Here is an 18,344-nt window from a genome sequence, read left to right on the forward strand (position 1 = left end):
CCATGACAAGTTCATTCTGCAAAAAGATTTCACACCTGGCCAGCAAGTTCTACTATTCAATTCAAGATTAAAATTGTTTCCAGGAAAACTGAAATCTAGATGGTCTGGACCATTTTTAATTAAGGAGACCTCTCCCTTTGGAGAAATTCTTATAGAAGATCAGAAAACAGGGAGGGAATTCAAGGTCAATGGCTAAAGATTGAAGATCTATCATGGAGAAGAGTTTGCAAAAAACATATCATGCTTGAAATTGGTTCCTCTTGAGTGAGGAACCACTAATGTCAAGCTAGTGACATTAAAGAAGCGCTTTGTGAGAGGCAACTCACATTTCTAACCCAGTTTAAGCTTTCTATAGTGTTTTTAGAATTCTGCATATTAATGTTCTGTAAATTTCTGATATTTTGTGAAAATTCTGTAAAAATACTATTGAATCTGATTTTTTGAGGTGCATCTTGATGCTTAAATTGAGAATTGATGAGGTGAATGTGAATAAAAGGGTTAAAATTTTGCATAATTAGATTTTCCAATTTTCTATTTTTTTGTTATGTAATTTTGCTGCATATCTTTGTTGAGGTGAAATTGATATGTGAATTGAGATCTAAGATGTCTAATGTGTATCTACAGAATTAGAAATATGTATAATCATGTTTGACAATTTTATCCAAGTTCTGCATATATGTTGCTAAAGCTGTCTTAAGAATTGAATCTGATAAATGGGCAAAGGTTTGAAATTGATATTCAATGTGGAGAGTGTGTATTTGATGGATTCGAGAGTGAAAATTGAATTAATTGAGGTTTTAGAGGTATTTGATTGATGAGAGGAGTCACTTTACTGCAGAAAAGAAGCTACGCAGAGAATGCATTTTGAGGTTTTCTGCTGGAACAATCACTTTCACTGATAAAAGTGATCACGCAGAGACAAATGGGAAAATGAGCTCTCTGGAATGCTTCCTTTTTCTGTCAAGAGTGACTATGCACAGGTAAGTAAACTTTTAATACTTTTGCGTTAGTACTTTTATTGAAAAAAGTTATCACTTTGCTGCGCGTTATCACTTTGCTCAGCAATAGTGATAACGCGCGCCTCACTCTGAAAAAAACCACTCTCTGGAACATTCACTCTTACAAATAATAGTGATAATGCTGGGAATTTTAATAACATAAAAGTCACTTTTATTCTCCAAAGTAGTCACGTGCTTAGGTGTGCCTATGAATATTGCTAAGGGTGAATACGCACATACGTTTTTAAATCAAAAATCCCTTCCCCCTCTGAGAGCTATCCACTCATCAATCTCTGCATTGCGATTCAGAAGCTTCTTCTTCCCTGTTTGAACATCATTTCTGCATCTCAACCAAGGTACACTTCCCTCACTTCTAAAATCTATGATTGGTTTTTTTGTATTTGTTTAAAAAATTTTAGGGAAGTTGCTGAAAAAAAAAAGGGTAACTAAGAATGTTCGAGGCATTTAAATCAATCTGGGGATAGAAAATATTGAGATTAGGTTTTGCTGTAATGAGAGTTCTCTGAGAAAATTCAATTCTGCATTGCACTTTTCACATTAACAAACTTCTGCAGAAATTGATTTGACCTAAAAGACTTTAATAACAATGTTCTGATTGAAAGATATTGAATTTGAAAGTCTGAAATTATCTATTGTACTGTGTTCTGCATGTACTGTTTTGGAAAATGTCGAGATGAGTGTTGGGAAACTATTTTGATATTATTTGCTTCAAGAATGGAATGGACAATACTTTGAATCGGTCTTTCCCTGTCAACTATGACATTTCTGCTGGGATAGTTGAATCACATTGCACTATATGAATCAAATCTCTGCAGAATCTGAACTGATAGCAACAGAATTTTCTGAAACTGTGGAATTGAAAATTAGAATACATAGCTGTGCTGAAATTGAGTTAGACATTAAATTGGGAATATCTGAAATGCATACTTGATTGCAAAATGAATACAACTTGGGAATTATTGCTGTCAGCACAAAATCAGTTTGAAATTTTGGTCAAGACATGTAATTATCTTTATGCGTTACCCTGATATTTGATAAAAGTGTGCACTCTGAAATTCTACTGTTAGATTTTGCATGTTTTGAATAAGTTGTGCAATTAGGTGTTGGTATTTAAATGTGAATGATATTGTTAGCAGATTGCATGATTAAGAAGTATTAGAAAATTTAAATTTCTGCAAACTGCTTGATTGAATTTTCTGCAGTATAGGATTATTCTTTGATTCTAAAACTTTAAATTGACAATTACTCCTTTCTTGCAGAAAATTACAAAATGGTTAGGACTTCATTCAACACACCTGTAGGTCCTCCTAAGAAGAAGCAAGCTGCATCTTCTACCACTCCTAAGAAGAAACGAGCTGCATCTTCCACAACCCCAACAAGAAGATCCAGCCGAAATCTCCAAGCTGCAGCATCAAAGAGGGCCAGAACTGATGGTGTCTCAAGCTCTTCACCTATTCAGATCTCTGAACCCTCACCTTCTCCCTCACCTCAGACAAGATCATCTGCACCTACATCTGAACTTTCACCTTCTCCACCACCTTCAACAAGATCTTCTGCACCTGCACCTTCACCTACACCATCACCCCCAGCAAGAACAGCTGCACCCTCAGGATCCTCACCACCAGCCACACATGATCCGAGATTCAGAAGTTTGGCTTATGAAAACTTTTTAAGAGCCAATATTCTAAGAAGAAAAATTGTTCCTGACAGAGCATTCCAAATAGCTGGGAATAATTACCCTAAATTCAAAGAGGAAATCCAGAAAAGAGGCTGGGAATTCTTCTGTGCAACAGCTGGCCTGGGTTGGAGGGAAATAACTCAGGAATTCTATGCCAATGCCATGAGGTTTAAAGGGAAAGGAATCCCTAAGTTCAGCTCCATGGTCAAGGGTATGAGAATTGACTTCTCACCAGCAAATATCAACAGGGTGCTGGAAATTAATTCTGCACAACATGCTGCACAGCTGGACTTCAAAACATTTAAGGAAAGTCCAGATATTGATTTTGTGCAAATTCTGGAAAGGATTGGGAAACCAGGCACCACATGGGAACTCAACCAATCTAAGAAGCCAAAACATATTGTCACCAAGAATCTTCTGCCCTTTGCCAAAGTATGGAGCATGTTTATCATAAATTCTTTCATGCCTGTCAAACATAGCTCCACACTAGCTGTGAAGAGGGCTGCTCTGCTTTTTGCCATAGTCTTCGACATCTACATAGATGTGGGGGAAGTAATAAGTGAATGTATCTTGGGAATACTGAAGACAAAAAGGGATTCATTAGCCTCCCTTCAATAATTACATTACTTTGTGAAGACGCAGGAGTAGAGTTTGGTGACTATCAAGAGAAAATCAGAGTTGCACCATCCATTTCTGCAGCTCTGATCAAAGAGATTTATGCAAATGTCTCCTGCACCTCTGCAGCCCTAATTCCTTCACAATTCAAAAAAGAGAAACCAATGATGATGAAGGACACTCTGAAGCAGCTAGCTGAAGGGCAGAATCAATTGGCTGAAAGGCAGACTGAGCTGCACAATAGCCTCAAAGCTGGAGTCATGTTAATGGAATGTATCATGCTGAATATTGGTCAGAAATTGGGAATGACCAAAGAAGAAATGTATCATAGTCCAGACTTGGCAGAGAATGCCCAATGCCTTCGTTCTTCTGTTTTCAAGAATATGCCAATATACAGAACCCACTTTCCTCAGCCACCATTTGAAGAGGTAGTGGAAGAAGAAGAAGAAGAAGAAGAAGGTTCTGATGAGGAAAGCTCAGAAGAAGAAGATGCAGCAGAAGATTGGTCTAGGAATTTAATTTCTGTTATTAGGATTTTGTAAATTTCTGTAGTTTTAAACTTTTTGGGTTGTAATCACTAATTGGTATAATTTGGTTGAATTTTCACTTACCTAATTTGCAATTATATTAGCTTCCTAACTAATCACCTTTCTCTTGCTGCGAATTGATGGAATTCTAGTGTTTTTGTGCAGAGAATATCACACACACAACACTCACACACATTGGATGGTGACTCTTGCACAAGTTGCCATGAAAGGGGGTTTTCATTCTCTACCTCTTATTCATGTGTAGCCTCACATTACACTGAATTGTTTTTGAAAAACACTAAATACTAGAATAAATAATAAACTGCTGGCTGTGAATTCTGTGTGAATTTCTTTTTAAGTTGTTTTTCCCATTCTCAAAATGAGATCACACTTGTATTTTCAAAAATGAGGCAGTTGCCACTAGGTGCATATATTTCTGAAAAGTGCATTGTGTTTTCATTAATCCACATGATCACTTATAAATGCCTAGTGAGACTTGAGCTGCCTATTTCTTTTTCTTGTGTGATTAATCAGATTTTACTGCATTCTCTAGAACTTGCCCTTGTTCTTAATTGAATATGCATGTTACAGTTCTCACACATATGATAGAGGCCATGTTTGATATACTTAGTTAGCCTAAAATGCCTTCCCTTATGATTAATTTCCCTAGTTTACCCCTTTGAGCTTAATATTCCCTTTTCTTGAGTTAACTTCATTACACGCCTTGCTGAAAAACCAATTTTACCATTCAAATTGATCAAAGGTATTGTGAGTTTAATCAAGAATGAGTTTTAAAACTAAGTTTGGGGTAGCATCCATTTATGTTGCTTGAGGACAAGCAAAATTTTTAATTTTGGGGTAGGGGAATAACAAACTATCTAAGTTTGAGTTCAAGAAGTCAGAACGAAAGAACAAAAGTGCTGCAGAAAAATGAAAGATGAAAAACTATGCAGCAAAACTGTGGAAAGAGCAAAACATGAGTTCAAAAACAGAATCTGAGTTGAAAAGAGAAAAATGAAGAGCAAAAAGAAGAAATTTGCAGTAAACTGTTGCAGAGAAAAAGAAAAAGAAATTCAAGGAAAAGAAAAGAGTAAATGGAAGTAAGAGAAGAAAAAGGAAAATGAAAATTCTGCTGCACAAAAACAATTTGTTTGCTGCATAATTGAGGGATTTAATGTGAATTGATGCTAAACCAGACTAGTTTTAAAGTTATTCACTCAAAATGCTTCTGATCTTTTGAAATTGCAACTTGTTTCTTATTTTGTTCAGTATCTACCTTAACCTAAGCCTTGTTATAAACTGTAAAAAGTCCTCTTGATGTGTGATTGGCTGTACTAAGCAGAGGAGATAGAGAAATTGGGCAAGCATATGGTAGAGTGTAGCTGAATTGATGATTAAAGAGAGAAAACAATACCTAAACACTGCTGAAAATTGAGGGAAACACTGTCTAGTGAGAAGTGATCATGGTTTTAATGTTTCTCACATGAACTTGGCTGATATATATTCACTTAGATAGCAATTATTGCTTAAAATTTGATGAATGCATTGTGATTGCAATGATGAGTAATTGGATGAACATCTTGATTGAAAATTTGGCAGAAAACACGAAATTACAAATTGGAAAATTCTAGTATAGCAGTTGTGAATTGGTTTCTGAAAAGTGGAAGAATTACCCTTGGTTTAGTTTGATTTGGTTGAGGACAAGCAACAATTCAAGTTTGGGGTAGTGATGAATCCATATTTTGACTAATATTTTAGCATAATTCTAACACATTTGATAAGAAAAATATACAAAGAAAGCAGAAAAACTTAGAAAAAGAGAAGGAACTGAAGTTTGTTTAAATTTGTAGTTATTTTAGTAATTGTGAAATTTTTGCTTAGGAATTAAGTTTTTAATCTTGTTTTTGAAGGAATAAATTGAGCAAGGATCATATCCTTGGAGGTTTGATGACAAGGAAGAGGAAAGAAGCAAGTCTAGACTCCAAAACCTCAAGAATAAGAAATTGCAGAGTGGGCGTGATCACTATTATCAGTGAAAGTGATCACTTCAGAGCTCAAAGAAGGAAAGCTCTGCGTAACAACTTTTATCATTAAAAGTGATAGTTCCAGAGAGGCAAAATATCAGGAAAGCTCTGCGTAACCACTATTGTCATCAAAAGTGATCGTTCCAGAGAGTCTTCAACTTGGCGAGTTGCGCGTAGTCACTTTTATCAACAATAGTGATAACGCGCAACTACCTTGGCTCTGCATTGTCACTTTTATCATCAAGAGTGATAGTTCCAGAGAGCCCTCAATATCAGGAAAATGCGCGTGGCCACTATTTCTGGGAAAAGTGTTAACGCGCAACCAAAAACTCTCTGCGTAACTACTATTTCTCATAAAAGTGATGACGTGAAAATCTAGGAAATTTTATAAATACCAGAAACGATCCGGAAAAAGGGGATTCTGTTCATTTTCAGTTTTTTTTAGTTAGCTTCTTGTTAGAGGAAGTGAGAGAGAGGAGTGGGGATTTGAATCTTGGAGCTTCACGAAGAGGAATTGGAGTGGAGCAAGCTGTGTAATTCGTTCATAGTTAGGGATTGTAGATTTGAAACGAACATGTTGAATTGATTTGGATCTGAATTTCAAGCTTTGGAATAGATTGAGTGATTGATTCTGAACTTCACGTGGAAATTGAATGGAAATTTGATTAACTAATTTCAGAGGAACTCTTGTCAATGGAAATTGAATTTGTTCCTCAGATCTGAACCAATCACCGAGATTATAGTTTTCTTAGGGATAAGGAACTTTGATCTTGCAATCTTCTGGTTTCTTACACTTAAAGCAATGTTGAATTGAATCAGATCTAAGGAATTAGAATGGTTTAATTGAATGTTAGGTTCACTGAGTTAAGGAATTAACCTCTGAATAATATAATGTGAAACTGATTGTCATTCTTTCCAATTGCTTGTTAATTCAGAACTTTATTGATTAAACATTGAAGTTTTGGTGAAGCAATTCCCTAGCTATGGTTTCTTCCTCTGTTATCACATAACTGTGTGTTCATTGTTCTGTTTTCTGCAAGTTCATTTTACTTTCAATTGTTCTAGTTTGCTGTTATTACATGTTACTACTCTCCTTACAATTTCAAAAAAGCTTAAACGGTTATAATTATATGAAGTGGTATTTGAAACCTAAATTCCCTGTGGAGACGATATTTGGATCTTAAATTTACTCATCACTTGCTGCAATCCTAGTGCACTTGCTAGTGTAGATTGCTAACAACACTTGCGCGTGGCTACTATGATTATTGAGAGTAGCTACGCCCAACATTTTTATATAAATAAGACCTGTTTCACGTTCACTCTCACTCTTCATTTCTGAGAAATTTTTCACTCTTCTTCTAATTTCCTGAGCACCCACTCCCTCGAATTAAATTCCTTGCATCTGAACATCAACTCCCTACACTTTTGCACTGCATTTGAACTCCAATCCAGGTAATTTCCTCTTCCTCACTCTCTGCGTTAGGGCTCTTCATTTTTCAATTGGGGATTTTTAATTAGAACCAATTTGAAATGCACATTGTGTTTAAATTTTCCAAACCATCAAATGAACCTCTTTTGCAGACCATGATTCACTATATGACATACGCTGTTCTACATTTTAAACACATGGGTTATGGACTTCATTTTGGAACTGTTATTGCTGTCATAGTAGCTACCTGTAACACATAGTGGTCACTTTACTGAACCTAATTTGTTGCTTGAATTTGCAAGTGTATGTGTCTATATGTTATTTTCTTGCTGCTGAACTTCACTGAAAATGTCCACTTTCATAGTGGTCACTTTTATCATTTCAATATTGAAAAAACTGACATAATTCACACATAGTGATCACTCTGCATGTGTTTAACTGTCTGATCTTTCACTGTTAAAGTAGTTACTACCAACTAGCATAGTAGTTACTTTTGCATGCAAAACTACTCTGATTTGTCTTAATTTTCTCTGATTTCTGTACATTTTCTGTGAAATTATATCCACATAATACCTCTGCATTCTGTCATGCTTTACTGCCAAAGTAACTGCTTTCATTCATCACAGTAGCTACTTTCTGCTGCAACAATGCTGTAAATTGCCTGCATTTTCTCTCCTTCATTTCCAAATGGTGTGAAATTCTTGCTACAGGGTTAATTATGCACTATCACTCATTTATTCCTTTTTCTATGTGCAGATTAATGGCAAACACTCCCAGAAAGAATGCACCCAGGGCCAAGAGAGCCAAGACAACTACTGCCTCTTCATCTAGGCCTCAGCCTGCACATGATCCCAGATTTCGGTCCCTGGCTCATGAGAATTTCTTCAAAGCCAATATTCTCACGCGACACATTGTGCAGGACAGGAATTTTGACCTGCAAAAAGGGACCTACCCCCAATTTGAGCAAGAAATCCAGAAAAGGGGGTGGGATTTGTTCACCACATGTGTTGGGCATGGGTGGAAGGACATCACCCAAGAGTTCTATGCAAATGCCTTCAGGGTTAAGGGAGATTATTTCCCCTACAAGCATTCCATGGTCAGAGGCAAGGTGATAGACTTCAACCCTGTCAACATCCAGAGGATCCTCAACATCCCTCTTCCTGAAAAGAGGCCTGGACAGTTGGACTACACTACTTTCAGCTACTTGGAGGAGAAGAACTACAAGCCAATCCTTCAAGCAATATGCAAGGATGGAGAGAACTGGGAGTTTGACATGAAGCTCCAGCCCAAGAACCTAACTACAAAGCACCTCCTTCCACCTGCCAAAGTCTAGAGCATCTTCATCCTTAGCTCCTTCATGCCAGTCATGCACTCATCTACCTTGGCAGTGAAGAGGGCAGAGCTAGTTTATGCCATCATGACAAGGATGCCCATCCATGTTGGCGATGTTATCAGCAATGCCATCATGGAGATCCTAGCTAGGAAGAAGGACTCCATAGGTTTTCCCTCCATCATTACTATGCTCTGTCAGGATGCTGGAGTTGACTTTGGGGAGTATCAGCAGAAAATCAGAGCAGCTCCCTGCATCACCACAGCTATGGTGAAGGAGCTGTTTAAAGCTAAGAAGAGCTCAGCCCCAGAGATACCTCCCCAAGCTGCAGGGAAGAAAGGCCTTCCTTCTAAAATGAAAGACCAGCTGAAAGAAATAGCTCTGCGACAAGATGCTATATATGCTGGTCAGAAGGCTGCTCTGACCCTTATAGAGACCATGTTACTCAACATGGGGAAGAAGATGGGGATGACTGCTGACCGGATCTACTATGCCCCCACCTTCCTAGCCCCTTATCTTCGAGCACCAGTTCAGAATGATCTTCCACCTTTCACACCTACAGCAGAAGAGGAGGAGGAAGAGGAAGATAGCAGCTCTGAGGGTGAGCCAGTACCAGACCCAGTTGCAGCAGCAAAGGGGCAGGATGATGAGGACACCAACACTGATGTAGCTGATGATGATGACCTCTCCTCCAGCTCTGATAAGGATGCAATATAGTTTTAAATTTTTATTTCTGTTCTTTATTTACCTTTTTCTTTCATTGTACATATTTTTTCTGCCAATTTCCCTGTAATTAGTACACTTTTCTTTTTATTTTCCCTACCTTTAACTTCCCTTTACTGCTTCTACTCTGAACAACAACTTAACTCTTTCATGCTATATATATATATTATCTGAGTTTGAGTTATTTGTTCTGCTGGTGCTGAATTTATTGTCTCTTTGTGCAGAGAATGCCCTCAGTTCCATCAAGAGGAGCATCATTTCTTTTGCCCATGAGTTGAGGCACTATCATTCATGAAAGGGGGGTGAAGTTCTTTGCCTCTATTTCATATACTCTTAACCTCATTTTTCCTGCACAATTATACATTAAAATACAAAAATATATGTTTGTTCTTTTTCTTTTTCATTGAACCCAATTTTGTAATTCCAGTCTTAGACTCTTATTGCAATTTTCATTCAATTCATGAACACACTCTACTTTTGTAAATAATTTTCTCTCCATGCCATGCTGAATATCTTTTCTTGCAAGGTGATTTATCCTCACATGATGTTAAGTAATTATCACCATTTTTACCATGGTAGAGAATTGAGCCCCTAATTATCTTTCTGTGTGTATATTCCATGTCATTTTGCATCTATTCTCTAGAACTTGCCCTGTTTCTTAGTTGAATATGCGTTATGCAATTTTTATCTAGATGATTGAGGCCTCCTTTACACACACACACCCACTCACCAGTTTCCCACCTTTGCACCTTATTGCATTACATCCCCTTCTTTTGCCAAACTTAATTTGCCAAAACAATTTTTCTCCCATCAAGAATGTATTTCTTTTTAGTAACATCAAGAGTGTATGCAAATAATAAGTTTAGGGTGTTGATTTTGATGGTAGTTACTTGAGGACAAGCAACCTCTCAAGTTTGGGGTGGTGGACATCATACATGTTATTAGTACATGTAAAAAAAATAATTAAAAAATAATTAAAATTTGAAGAAAAAGAGTGGTTGCCAAAGTCCAAGAAATCATAAAAGAAAGAATGAAAAAAAAATGCTTGAACCTCTTAGGTGATGAAAAATGATGAAAAACAAGGTGAAAGAATGCTTGAACCTCTTAGGCTACCTTATTTGATGCATTTCATTCTAATTGATGTATTCACTCACTCAAAAGGATTCCCTTATCTTGAAAACCCACTTGAGCTTTTGACCCTCCTTGATCAAATTGAACCTTACCTATCCCTATTTGTGGCCAACCAAGTCTTTTCGATAGGTAAATCATTGTATTAAGGCAAAGGAGATTGAGAATATGGGCAAGCATATGGTAGGGTAGAGCAATTTGCATGTGTTGAGGGAAAATACCTAGCTTGAAACACTGACGAGTGAAGAGTGAAACACCACCTTGTGAGCTAGATAATTTCTTGGCATCGTGTGAAGTATGATGAACCTTGTTGAATTTTTGTTTCACTTGTATGGAATTTTGCATAAAATTGATTGATATGAGTGTGCTTCCTTTGTTGAATAACTCCATGATTTTGAAATGGAGGAAATGCATATTAGAGTTTAAAAATTGGAACAGAAATTTTTGAGAAAATTTTTTGGGTAAGTCTAACCCTTTTTACTTAAGTTCTTAAATTTTAGTTTGCTTGAGGACAAGCAAAAGTTTAAGTTTGGGGTTGTGATGAATCCACATTTTACTAAATTTTTATACATCATTTATTACTCTTTATAGAAAAGAGTAGACTTAGATAGTGAAAATAAGATGAATATTCCAATTAGGCTAAATAATATAGGTTTCTTAGTTTTTGGTTAATTTACATTGATTTAGATAGTTTATTTTACATGTTTTAATCATTTGAATAATGTGGCAGGAATCCCCATGCTTATTTTGAAGAATTATTGGATTTTGAGGAATTTGAGGTGAAAGTAACTACTTTCAAAATTGATAGTGACAACTACAGTAAGTCATTTCCAGCAAAGGGACCAAAGTGATCACTTTCAAAGCTTAAAGTGACAACTACAACAACCCAGAATCCACTAAACCTGCGCGTGGTTACTATGAATATTCATAGTAGTGATATAGCTTTGTCGAACACTTATCAAATGCACAAGGTTTTCGCAATTATTTGTAGAATAATGTCAACCAAGGTCGAATTCTCGAGGACACGTTTGTATCTAATTCTTCTTTGCCGAATTGTTAAAATGAAACAAAAGATTGGGGAATTTTGAGAGTTTAAGAATAATCTGATCAAATGCACAAAATTTTGGAATAAAAGAGAAATCAAATGAGAATTAATTGATCCACAAGTCATAGGTTCATGCAAACAACATCCTTCATTGTTTCCCTAGTTTGAACATCTAATCCATTAACTAATTCAATCGAATTTGCTAACAAACTAGATTACGAATTTGACTAATAGATCTATCAATCTAATTCAATTTCATGAATCAAACTACAATCGCAATTTAATTCAATTCCTATCCCCAAACGTTATCAATATCTTGAAAAACGAAAGAGAAGAGGAGAAAAGAGAATTCAAACTTGGAGCCACTCTGAATCTTCCTTGCAATTCCCTATTTCTTGTGTATCAATCCAAGAAGCCTAGCCTTCCATTGAATCCAATGCTCAGCCAAGTCAAGAAGAGAGAAGAAGAAAGAAGAAAATGAAAAGTCACACCAAGAGAAGAGAGAGAATTCGAGAGAGAAATTTAGGAGCCAAAACCAAATTTAAAAGTGTGTCAAAACAAAAACAAAAAAAAACCCGTTTGCAAAGTGGAGCCTCTAACATATTAATAGGCACCACTTATGATCAGATCCAACACTAAAAGGAAGGGCCCACAAGTGTGATTAAACAGCCCAAATTACAAGCTAATGAAATGTTAATACAAATGAAATGAAATTACAAGAACAAAATTCGAATACAAAAATTCCTTCACAATTTTCCTAACTTTAAAAATTCATAGAAAATAGAAAAGAGCTCCAATTTGGACGATCTGCACATGAATTTTATAGCCCAGAAAATGAGGAATCCAATACAAGTGAAATCAGACCGAACAGACATCTGTGGAAAAAGTTATGATCAAAACAGTCAGTGCAGGTCTGAAAACATAATTTAGACATTAATTGAAATTGAGTTCCTATCATCCAATTAACTAGGAAATGCCATAATTTGTGAAATAAGGGAACATGAAAGGTAATTTACACACTCTAAAGGATTGAAAATGTGCACAAATAATGCATGCTATCAAGTAGTCACTCCAGAGCATGCAGAATTGAAGGTGCTGCGGGTAGTTACTATCAAAATTCATAGTGACAACTCCAGAGAGTCCAAAATGTCCCAGTGCTGCGCGTGATTACTATGAATATTCATAGTAATCACTCCAGAGAGGCAAAACCCAACTGATGCTGCGCGTGTTTACTATGAAAGAATTAGAGTAACTACTTTGGAGGGTGTTAGCTTTAGTATAAATAGATTTTTACCAAATTAGGGTAGGAGTTCTTACACTTTTTGAACCTTTTCTCTTCTTTACTCAATTTAGGATATTTTCCAGAGCTTAGGGCAACCTTGGGTGACAACCAAGGATCCAACCTAGGGTTTGGTTTCTCATTTCTTTTGCTGTTACATTAATGTTAATGAGTTTTCTGCATTTTCCAACTGCGTTTTTTACCCCCATTTCCATGGAGGGCTAAATTTTGTGTAATCCTTAGTAAGTTCGCATAGATTCTTGAGTTCCTTGAATTTAATGATAATATAATTCCTTTCTTTTCATGAATTACTTCTTCCTTGTCTCTTGAATTGAATTAATGGTGAATGAAGGGAGTATTGCTCAATTAACCCGAATTTCATTTTAAGGAGATTCTAAACTAGGGATTGCTTAATCCTAGGTTTAATTCTAAGGTTGCATAATTTTGGGATGAGAGATTAGAGCCTAACAAATTGCGTAATTTCGTTGGGACCATAAGGTTGATTTTTGCTTGTTAAATTAACCTAATTCATTGAAGAGAGGATGAATGTTAAATCTTGAGTGGAATGAGGATAGAATCTTTGTGGATGAACTAAGGATTGCTGCTTTCTATTATTTGAACTAATTAAACTCGTTTGTTTGTTACTCTTTATTTTGATTTGAAACCACAACCCCCCCCCCCCATTTTAATTGCTTGTTCAATTAATGCCTTCAACATGTTTAATGAAGATTAATAGCCAATGTTCACAGGAGACAATCTAAGGTAACTCTAGTACTACATTAAATTGTTTAAATTTTGATGAGGATTTGCGACAAATCTTTTAAATACCTCAAAATAAACCATCATCACCTGCTATTCAGAAATTGGTTTCTGAAGTTTAGACAAATCCAACCTCTCACAAGCATTATGTTTGATTAAAGGAGGAATTGAGAAGGAAGCGAAAGTTAGTTGTAGGCAAGGATGAGGAATTAAGAAAAAATATCTTTTACAGTGGATGCATAGTACTATTATTGGGGGACACTTTGGAAGAGATGCTACCTTAAAGAAATTGCAGGTTATAGTTTACTGGAAGGGCCTCACCAAGGATGTCAAGTCTTTTGTTCAAAACTGCAATGTGTGTTAGAAATGTAAACCAGACACTTCTGCTTATCCGGACTATTACAACCCTTGTCAATTCTAGATCATGTATGCAAACATATCACCATGGACTTCTTCAAATTGCACAGATTTCCTGACTCTATAACTAGTGATAAAGATGTAATTTTTGTTACTAACTTCTGGCAAGATTTAATGGCTTACCAAGGTGTTCAGGTTCAGTTATCTACAACTTACAATCCCCAAATAGATAGTCAAACAGAGGTGGTTAATAGGTGTGTAGAGACTTACCTAAAGTGCATGTGTTCTTATAGGCCTAACCAATGATCTAAATGGTTGCCACTTGCATAATGGTGGTACAATACTAGCTATCATAGCAATATCCAAGAAACTCCATATTAAGTTGTCTATGGTCATCCATCACCTACTTACTTGCCTTATTTAGTAGGGAATCCAAGATTGAATTGGTGAATAGAAGTTTGCCAAAAAGGGAGGAGATACTCAAGCTGCTGAAGTTCCACATGAAAAGCACTCAAGAGAGGATGAAGCAATTAGCTGACAAGCATAGATCAGACACAAGTTTCCAAATTGGTGACTATGTTTATGTGAAAATACATTCATATAGACAAGTTTCAATGGCTGCAAGAAGCAATGCAAAGTTGGCTCCAAAGTACTATGGTCCCTTCCAAGTCTTAGATTGAATAGGTGCAATTGCATACAAGCTAAACTTACCAGCGCAGTCTCAAATCCACAATATTTTCCATGTATCATAGCTTAAGAAACATGTTGATGAGGCTTCCACTTCCACTATTCTTCATTCTAATGTTTAGAATCTGAAGGACCAAGTAAACTAGAATCAATCCCAGATAGAATGACTATAAAGAGAGGAGGTCATGTTGTCACAAAAGTTCTTGTCAAATGGAAGCATTAATTACCCAAGGATGCCACTTGGGAGTTTTAATATGATTTGAAGCAAAAATTTCCTTATTTTCATTCTTGAGGTCAAGAATGTTGTTAAGGAGGGAGAATTTACAACACCGTCTTTTTCATTTAGTTAATAAATTGATGATTGGTATTATATAGTGTTAGAGTGTATTAGAATGATTTAAGGGTGTTTTGGTAGAAGTTTGGTGCAAGGGAAATTGCTCAGGCGAGACAAATCTCACTCAAGCGAGACTGAACGTCCAAAACCAAATGTTTTTAAGGCAATCTTGCTCAGGCGAGATGATTCTCACTCAAGCGAGATAAGATAAATGTATCACACTTGTCACCTCACTTAGGTGATGGTGATTTCGCCTAGGCGAGCTGCGTCGCTTAGACAAGGACTTACAAGAAAAATGCCTAACTCTCTAGACGTTATCTCGCTTAGGTGAGCTCAACCTCGCTCAAGCAAGCACATCAGGAAATGCTTGGCAAGGCCAGTGTCTAGTGTTCTCGCTTAAGAGAGATTTGCATCACTCAAGCGAGCTGCTCACTCAAGCAAGAGCGCGCAGGGTTAGGGTTATTTAAGAGATTTCTTGCATGAAAATTTCATTTTATTTTAAACCTCACATTCTCTTCTCGTTTTCTTTGAACTCTCGCTTCATTTTCTCAGATAAAACTCCTTGAAACTTTGATTACTCCTCGAATCCAAGCTTGGACATTAAATTTAAATGACTCCAAGTACTTCTTTGGATTAAACTTTGTTTTCTCCATTTATTTTTCTCATTTTTCATCTCTTAAGGATATCTTGTGATACTCAAGAGAATTTTTGTGATTGAACTCGTAATCTTTGTTAATCTCTTCACATACTCACTTTGAGGTAAGAAGAGCTCTATTTTTTTGTTCTACTAAAATATTTATTTTGTGCTCATTGGAGCATTATGACATAGGGATTTCGTGAAAATATATGTTTGTAGGAAAATATTGATGAATGATAGGTGAAATATACATGTTTGGTTGTGTGGCTTGAATGGCTGTGATATATTTGCATGAAATATATATGAGTACTCAATATAGAGTGTTATGAAAATATGATGAATGATTATGGTGTAATTATATGAAATATGTTTATATTAGATGTATGATGAAGCATGATGTTGTTGATAAATGTCAGGCTTGTAATTTATTATTGAGTAATCTATAATATTTTATACTTGTTAAATGTTAATTGAAGGATTATTTGGTATTGGAATAGACTTAGATGGAGTTTAAAATTATTTTAAAAAAAATGTGAACAGTACTGTATGAATAGTGTTAATGAATAGTAAAACTGCCTATGAACAGTAAAACTGCATATGTACAGTGACCGCTGACATCATCAGTGACATCATCCTGACGTCATGGCTGACGTCACATACGCGTACTATACGTGTGCACAGAGTTTCCGGTGTGAATAGTGTCCTGAACAGTGTTTCCAGCGTGAACAGTAAGCGGTGAACAGTAAATTTCAAAAAATTTCTATAAAAAGAAGGCTTCACATGAAATTTCAATTTCTTCACTCCTATCCAAGGTTCTCAAAGGTTCCAAGGCCATATACCACTATTTTCTCTCATATTAAACCCTCTTAAACTTAGATTTCTTGCCAGATCTGAGATTCTACTTTTATTCTGAAGGATTTGAAGTAAGTTTCTATAGGCTTAAAGTTAGATTTATCGTTCGTTTCTCTTCATCTTCTCTTTCTTATAGATAGTTGATGATATCTTAGGAGAAACTCTGTTCTAAAACTGAATCTTCGGTGAATCTTGCATCAAAACAAGTAATATTCGGTAGATCTAGTGTGAATCATCGTTCTGAGGTAAAGGTAGCTTACTTTAACCTATGAACTACATTTTGAACGATTTAATATGCTATTTCAAGATGTTTTGATATGATTTTGTTAGATATATTGAATAAAAGCTATTTTCTAAGCTGTAACTGCTGTTAATTGTGTTAAAATGCTGAGATTTTGGCTGATCTATGATAAACTTATCTTAGCTGAGCTGTTAAAATAATTTTAGCGGTGTGCATCATGCTAAGATATATGTTTTGGATCATTATAGAGTCGAGTTACATGTTTAGGTGGGTAGACATGTAACGGTAAGTTCATATTGAGCTGTGTTATGCTGTCTGGATCCAGATACCGGAATGGGTCGCTCCCAGACCGGCTCGGTTCCTTCTGGATTACTTAGGCTGTGAAACCAGTTGTCATGCTGTGCATTAGATGGGCTGGTAATGCATAGGGCTGTTGATGTGAGTACTATTTTGTTATATATATACGATTTTATTTTATTTTTCTTAGCTCACCCTTGCATTTCCTTCTATGTCGTTGTGTGCATATTTACTGCGATGATCGTACGGTGGTAGATGAGCAGATGAAGCAGGTGTTGCATCTACTTCACAGGCTGACCGGCCAGTGGAGAAATGTTAGAAGCTGGAGTCGAGTAATTTTGCATCAAAATCCTTTTTCCTTATATTTTGAGACCTCATGTAGAGGGAGCTACGCAGTATAATTTTGGTTATTTTGAATATTATGAACTAAATATAATATTATGTTGTTCTATTGGATGCTTGTTGTAAGAAACTTATATTCTCTATTACTTATTTATCTTAAATAAGTATGTGATGTAGAAACAATGTTCTCAGTTCCTTATAAAAGGGGTCGTGACATTTTAGTGGTATCAGAGCATGGTCTAGGTAAACCTACGGGGTGAGGTTGTTAGGCATCAGTTGTGCACATTAGACATGTAAGTTTTAGCTGTGAATCATATATCATAATTTCTATTCATCAAGTTGTGAGAGAACGAGCTTGATCACCTCGGTTCTCAAACACGACAGATGTAGGAAACTTGGTATATGATACTTAGGTGAGCTATAGGCGAGTCGTACTATGTGAATAAGAGGCTGTTAAGCGAAGCTGTAAATGATTGTTGAGATAAGTGTGTTTGCTATGCTGTGTGAATGCTGATATGATGTTATGCTCAGTGCTAAATTGATTAAATTGTTATGATATACTAAATATGAATATATCACTGTAAGCTGAATCTATGAATATAGCTATGAGGTGGTATTGTTGAATGTGTTAAACGTTAGTAAACTAAGCTAGTCTATATATTAGGATGGCTAGACCGAGAAGATCTGTTGCAAACCCTCCTCCTCCTATTGACGTGAACCAAATGGCTCACGCCATGGAGGCCATGGTAGCCACTGTGAGGTAGAGTCTAGATATGATTCAGCAGCAGCAAGCTGCAAACCTAGCCGCTACTGCAGCACAGGTAGCAGCAGCTATTGCCTCAGCTGTACCTCCTCCTAAATAGCAAGGGTTGTCAGAGCTCAAGAAGAACGATCCTCCTCAATTCACGGGGGTGGATGGATCAGATGCTCCTGAACTCTGGATCAGGGAGATTGAGAAGATCTTCCTAACCATGGGTTACGCTGGGGAGAGGAAGGTGTTATATGCTACGTATATGCTAACAGGGGACGCAGAGATATAGT

This window comes from Abrus precatorius, unplaced genomic scaffold (genome assembly GCF_003935025.1).
Source record: "Abrus precatorius isolate BTA unplaced genomic scaffold, Abrus_2018 Scaffold2, whole genome shotgun sequence".
In the NCBI taxonomy this organism is placed as follows: domain Eukaryota; kingdom Viridiplantae; phylum Streptophyta; class Magnoliopsida; order Fabales; family Fabaceae; genus Abrus; species Abrus precatorius.